Source organism: Mesoplodon mirus (assembly GCF_964341445.2).
Source record: "Mesoplodon mirus genome assembly, chromosome: 14".
Classification (NCBI taxonomy): domain Eukaryota; kingdom Metazoa; phylum Chordata; class Mammalia; order Artiodactyla; family Ziphiidae; genus Mesoplodon; species Mesoplodon mirus.
In genome coordinates this window covers 47184836-47191388 of record NC_138990.1, presented here as the reverse complement: position 1 = coordinate 47191388, position 6553 = coordinate 47184836, and the positions used below count along the sequence as shown (strand labels likewise).

Below are 6553 nucleotides of genomic sequence, written 5' to 3'. Positions count from 1 at the left end.
AGGAAGGAGAGGAAAGGGAAAAGATGGGGAAGAGAGAGAATGGAACAGGGGTATCCGTGTTTATCACAGTGTCTGCACATAGTAGGGCTCAGCTGATATTTGTTGAACGAATGAAAGATGAGAGGAAGTAGAAGGAACAGGTGGGGTGCACGGGTAGTACTAGCAAAGAACAAGGGGAGCTCAGTCCCCATGCCCACTGCGTCGTCACCCTACTTCAGGGCCTCTGAACAGTTCGCCTACGATAGCAGCTTCCTAACTGGTTTCCTCCACTCTCCCTGACCACTGCTTCAGGGATTTTTCCAAAATCACAATCTCAGTTGCTTGAGCCAATGCTTTAGTGGCTCCTAGAAGTGTAGATATTAAATTCTGTTGTGTACTTCCAAGCGTCATCTTCTACTACCTGCTTTCAGCCCGGACTCTTCACGTTGTTCCCCACTCCTGGAACGTCTGGGAGGACCATTTACTTATAAATGACCTGCTTCCTCTCTCTCTCTCTCTCTCTGTCCTTTTAAGGCCTGGGATTCTAAGGGATTTGAGACAGGCCTAGGGAACAGAAAGTTAGATAATGAAACTCAGATCTGGCCCTCAGCCCTACCTCCTGCTCTCCCTCCTCCCATAAATTCCCTTTGTCTCTTGAAGAGCCTGGGGTGACCGTCCCACTCCAGCAGCCAGGAGGTCACCGCGATGGTTCTCACACCCTGGGCTCCTGAGAGAGAATGTGGAGGATGGGGTGCGGCAGGCTCTTGGTGCACAGAGGGGCCCAGCCCCCCAAGGCAGGCTCTGCTCACGCTCACAGAGGTCTGATGGTGCCCGCTGCTGAGCTGTGTGCCCAGGCAGATGTGGGGACTGGCGCTGGGCAAGCGAGGAGGAGACAGATGAGCATGTCAGGTGGTGCTTCCCCACAGCCCGGTGGGGCAGCCCGTGACTGCGTGGGAAGCCAAGCTGGGCCGTAAAGAATCTTCTGCTGACTTTGCTAGGAAAACTAGAGGACACCTAGTTTGACCACACCACTCAAATGCATTCCAGTTAACATTTGCAAACACATGTGGCATGGCACGGTGGGTTTGATTTGCACAGACCTGGGTGTGACTCTGCTACGTATCAGCTCTGCAGGCAAAGTCCTTAATCTCTCATTTTCCTCATCTGTAAAATGAAATAATAAATACCTTTGTTACAGAGTTCCAAGTATTTTGCACCTGATAAGGCTTCAGTAAAAGCACACTATTATTATTACTGCTATTTATTAATTTATAAATTATTTGAGACCTCTGGGGGCTAAACTCTGTGCTTGGCCTTGAGGCTACACGAGAAACCACAGAGAAGAATAAAAGCTTGTCAGTACTTTAGGGAACTGACAGTCTAGAGCAGGGTGAGCAAAATGTGGCCCTTGGGTCAGTTCTGGTCTAGTGCCTGTTTTTGTGAAGAAAGCTTAATTAGAACACAGCCAAGTCCATTCAGTTACACAGTGTCTATGACTGCTTTCATGCTACAGTAGTGGAATCAGGTTGTTGCAACCATATAACCTACAAAGTCCAAAATATTTATCATCTCGACCTTCATAGAAAAAGTTTCCTGACCCTTGGTCTAGAGAGGAAGACGGATATATAATCAGGATGAAGCCAGTTGCAGGAGAGTGTAAATTATCTAAACTGGTGGCCCAGAAAATGAGAGAATCAATGCTGACTTGAGTGGGCATTAGGGTTTTAATCTAGGCCTTGAAGGCGGAGAAGGAAATTGATCGCCAGAGCCTGGGAGTGGGGAGGGGTGAGAATAGGCAGGTCAAGATGACCACAGGGATTTTAAAGGGAGATCGTGGATATGAGGATGGAAGAGACTAGAAATTAAATGGCTAGTCCAAATTAAATAGCTAGTTCACTTTGGAGTCAGAACTTAAACCTAGTTCAGTGCCTTGTAGGATTTATTGTACATTACTTTATATTTAGATAGCATTTCATAAAATGCATCAACATGCCTCAACACATACTGTCTGATTTAATCCTCACAGTCACATTAGGAAGTAGGTATGACTAGTCTGATTTTACAGATAATGGACACTAAAAAGAATAAGGATCACTCAGCCAAGAAGTAGCAGTGCGGTGCCTTGAATGCAAGGAAGGGGCCTATGACAAGGGTACAACACCAGTACAGGTGGGAACTCTATAGGAGTGTGTCCCGGTTACCTGGTGCACGACGTAAATGACGCCCTAAAAACACAGGCAAGGTAACCTCGGGCCTGCACAGCTGGGGGTTATTCAAAATTCAGGATATCTTTAAGATCTGTGGTGTTTGTGCACAGAGTCAGATGCTGAGAGAAAAGCCCAGGGAAGTATAAGATGACCTGTGCTGACCTCCAAGAGCTGTGGGTTCAGTTGAGGACAACCCTCAGAGGCCCCTAATGGTTTGAGGCTGTTCACGTCAAGTGACCAATGTGTGGTGCTGACAACAAGGGCACGCGAGTCAGAGGCTGTATCAGGAAGGCTCCATAAAGAGTGTGGGGCTGGAGATGAGGCCTGGCTGGTTCTATGCCATGGATGAATTCATGCGGCCATGTCCTCATATCACAAAATCCTCATAAAACCATAGAACCTCAGAGCCGGAAGGGACCCCAGTCCTTCCTATCAAGTTACAGATGGGAAAACTGAGTCCCCAAGAAAGGACCAAGGTGCCTAATAAGTAGTGATATGCTCTCAGACCCAGAGCACCGTTTTGTCCCTTTCCTCTGAATTAACCCTGCAGACTTGAGGTTTTCCATTTCCGACCCCCCCTAAAGAGTGCTCATAGATGAATATTCCCCAAGCCCCGGTGGTTTCATGACACTCTTCTCCCTCTCCTCTCCCTGACCCCCACCCCCCATTTTTAATATCTCCTTGCTTCCTTCAGGATAAAGACCAAGCCTTAGACTGAGAGGCTGCTGCGGATAGTGGATAGGAGTGTGAGACCTGGCATCAAACTTTCTGGGTTTGAGCCCTGCTCTATCACTTGATCACTGTGTGGCCCTGGACAAGTAATATAACCATCCTGTGCCTTAGTTTCCTCGTCTATAAAATGGCTGTAACGGGCCTCCCTGGTGGCGCAGTGGTTGAGAGTCCTCCTGCCGATGCAGGGGACACGGGTTCGTGCCCCGGTCCGGGAAGATCCCACATGCCGCGGAGCGGCTGGGCCCGTGAGCCGTGGTCGCTGAGCCTGCGCGTCCAGAGCCTGTGCTCCGCAACGGGAGAGGCCACAGCAGTGTGAGGCCCGTGTACCGCAAAAAAAAAAAAAAAAAAAAAACAACAACATAAAATGGCTGTAACCACAGTAATTACCTCAGAAGTTTGTAAGGAATAAGCAAGATGAGTCACAAATGAAACATAGATTAGTGTCTGGTATCTAGTAGGTGCTCAGTAAAAGTTAGCTAAATTATCGCCATTAGACTGGTATTCTTCTGACCCTGCAATTGGACTCCAGCCCATTTTTTCAGCCTGGCCTCCCCAAACAGGTCTACTTACTGCCTCTTATAAGCCAAGCGCCATCTTGACTCTTGAACCCTCCTCTCTGTTCCCCTTCTCTTCCCTGCATTAACCTCACACTCTTTCTACTTATCTAAGTCTGCCTGTTTTACTGGATGCCTTTGAAACCCTAGCCTCTGGTCACCTCTTCTTTCTTAGAAGTCTTGCAGCACTCAGTCTGGACCTCTCCCTTGGTGTCCTGCTGCCGTTATCCATCTTGTATGTCCATATCCAACCATTCCCAAGGGGCAAATTCAGGGTCCACCTAGCACTTCACATCAGATTTTGCACTTGGCAGGCAGGCACTCATTCAGTTCTTCATTTACTGAGCACCTATGATATAAAGAGGACTTTGCTCAACACTAGGGGTACAGGCTTGATGGGCCCCAATTCCAGGCTCACAGTGTGGTAGGAGACAGACTCATGGCCAAATGCTCAGCACTGGAATGGAAGTGGGACCACAGCTCAGGGGAGCCCATGGAGGGAGGGAGTAATCGGTATGTTTGAGGGTGATGACAAACAAGGGTAAAGGAACTAAAGAGAGAGATTCCAGAGTCATTATACCAGAAGAGTGAGTAGATCTGGGCACTGAAGGACAAGGAGTTAAAGCCGATTCTGGGCGTTCTAGCCTGGACAACTGATGGCATCTGTCCGAAAGGTACACAAGCCGGGTACCTGGGGGCTGCCATGAGCAGAGAACGTGTGGACACAGGACCTGGCTGGAGGGGGTGTCTGTTACTCCATCTTGGTAAAGGAGGGAACCCAAGTCTGAGGCTGGGAAATAGCAAGAAGCTTCCCAGCCAGGGAAGGTCCATCTGTGCCTGGTGCTGGAGGGGCAGCCTGAAAAAGAGGGACGGGCGGCAGCAGCAAGGCGGGGGGAAACAGGCATGGGTGGGGGAAAGGGCCGTTCAGGAATGAATTCTGAGAGTGCCCATTTCTGAGAGTGAGTCTGAGCATTTCGGCGCCAGAGTGGGGTTTTGAAGGCCCCACTTGCACTGCATGGTGGTGTTGGCAGAAACAGGGAAGTCCAGGAGGAGGACAGAGTTTGCACTTGGGGATTTAAATTTGCAAACCCTAACTGCATGTACTGTACAAGCACCAGTGCCCAGAGGGCTGCTGGGAGATAGGAACCTGAGGACTGGAGTTTTCAGGTCAACAACTTGAAGAGGTAGCAGGAGCTATAGCAGTGGGCCCATCCTCTGAGGGAGGGACCATAAGGAGGGAAGAGGGCTGGGGACCAATGGGACTGAGGGGCTGGAGAAAGAGAAGTCAGAATAATCAAAGAGGTAGGACGAGAACCGGAGGCAGTGCCTCGCAAGAAAAGCCAGGGAAGGCGAAGCTTCCTCAGTTCAGGAGTGGGCCTCTTTGCTGTGGAAAGTTCTGAGTAAAAAGTCAGGGTCGAAGGAATGTGCACGGAGGCTCTCTTGTCAATTCTCTTTTGGTACATAAATACAATGGAATATTAGCCATAAAAAGAACGAAATATTGCCATTTGCAGCAACGTGGATGGACCTAGAGATTATCATACTAAGTGAAGTTAAGTCAGACAAACAAATACCATATGATATCGCTTATATGCGGAATCTAAAAAAAAAAGATACAGATGAACGTATTTACAAAACAAATAGAGTCACAGATGTAGAAAACAAACTTATGGTTACTGGGGGGGGCAGGAATAAATTGGGAGATTGAGATTGACATACCCACACTACTGTATATAAAATAGATAACTAATAAGGACCTACTGTGTAACACAGGGAACTCTACTCAATACTCTGCAATGACCTATCTGGCAAAAGAATCTAAAAAAGGGTGGATATATGTGTATGTATAACTGATTCACTTTGCTGTTCACCTGAAACTAACACAACATTGTAAATCAACTATATTCCAATACAATTTTTTTTTTAAATGTTGGAGCAAGTGTTTCAAGGAAAGGAGAGATGGGAGAGTTCCATTAGGACTTCATAGCAGTTTAATTCTATGTGAATGAATGCCGAAGCTGAACAACAAAGGATCTCCCCAGCAGGCTTCTAGTGGCCCTGACCATCCCCTCTTGAGAGGGAGCAGGTGTGACGCGTGCAGAGGAGTGGGGACAGTGGGCGACACGGAGGGGATAGAAGCACAGAGAGCTCCTTTACTGTGTGGGACTCTGGTGAAGGGGGACAGAGGGGACAGGATGGGGACTGATTTCAGGGAGCTGCCAAGTTAATGGAGTGAGAGAGGCCCGTCCTGGGTGGAGTGTGGCAAGTGACACCTGTCAGGTATGAAATGCAACGTCGTTTCAGGAGTGGGGGGTCGGGGGGCTGGCAGGAACAGGGGGTTGGGGGAACAGGGAAGCCTCGGTGAGGGAAAGGGCATTTGAGGCTGCCCTGAGAGAGAGGGGACAGGATTTCAACAGATGAAGCCAGGGGAGAGAGTTCTAGGTGGGTGACCAGCATGAGTACCGGGGTGACGCTGGAAGGGTACCTGCCGTCCGATGACGGGAGTTAGGGTACAGGATGCTGGGCTGAGGAGCTGACATAGGAGCTTGGCAGCAGAAAGCAGCCCCTGGAGGGGGGAACAGACGACAGAGATATGATTCAGACTGGCTTTCAGAGAGTTCGGAATGGAAGTCCCACCTGCCATGGGTTGATACAGGGAGTACCTGGTGCCAAGGGGACCTTCTAGAAGGCTGTTCTACAGCCTAGTGGAACTTCTGGCAGGAGCTTGAGCTTCTTCATTTTCCGCATGGGGACCTGGAACCACCTTGCCGCCCTCCTTGCTCTGCTGACCCTCTGGCCGTTTGAGACAGGGCTCCTGATAAGGCGACCGGGTTACATAGGCCAGCTCGGTGGGTGTGTCGCAGATAAGCGAGGATCCTCTCTCACAGCCTGACCTTATCCGGTCACTTGGGGTGGGGATGGAGGAGGATCAAATGGCTGCTCTGGCTCTTCCCTTTCCCGTGAGATCTCTGCGTCGAAACTCAGGGTTTTGATCCTGAGTTTCGAGCCGCTGATGGTCTTGGGGGTCACCCTCCTTTCAGATTACTTGTTCCTGTTTTTCAGCACAATTTATTTACTCTC

General features: G+C 49.3%; 1 long non-coding RNA gene across 1 annotated transcript; it reads right to left on the bottom strand.

Moving 5' to 3' along the window:
- Positions 1 to 1031: 1031 nt before the first annotated feature.
- Positions 1032 to 6248, bottom strand: LOC309815556. Its single transcript, XR_014295891.1, has 3 exons — positions 6136 to 6248; positions 5958 to 6038; positions 1032 to 1143 (listed from the first exon to the last, which is right to left on the bottom strand). It is a non-coding gene; the product is annotated as an uncharacterized lncRNA (long non-coding RNA).
- Positions 6249 to 6553: the final 305 nt, after the last annotated feature.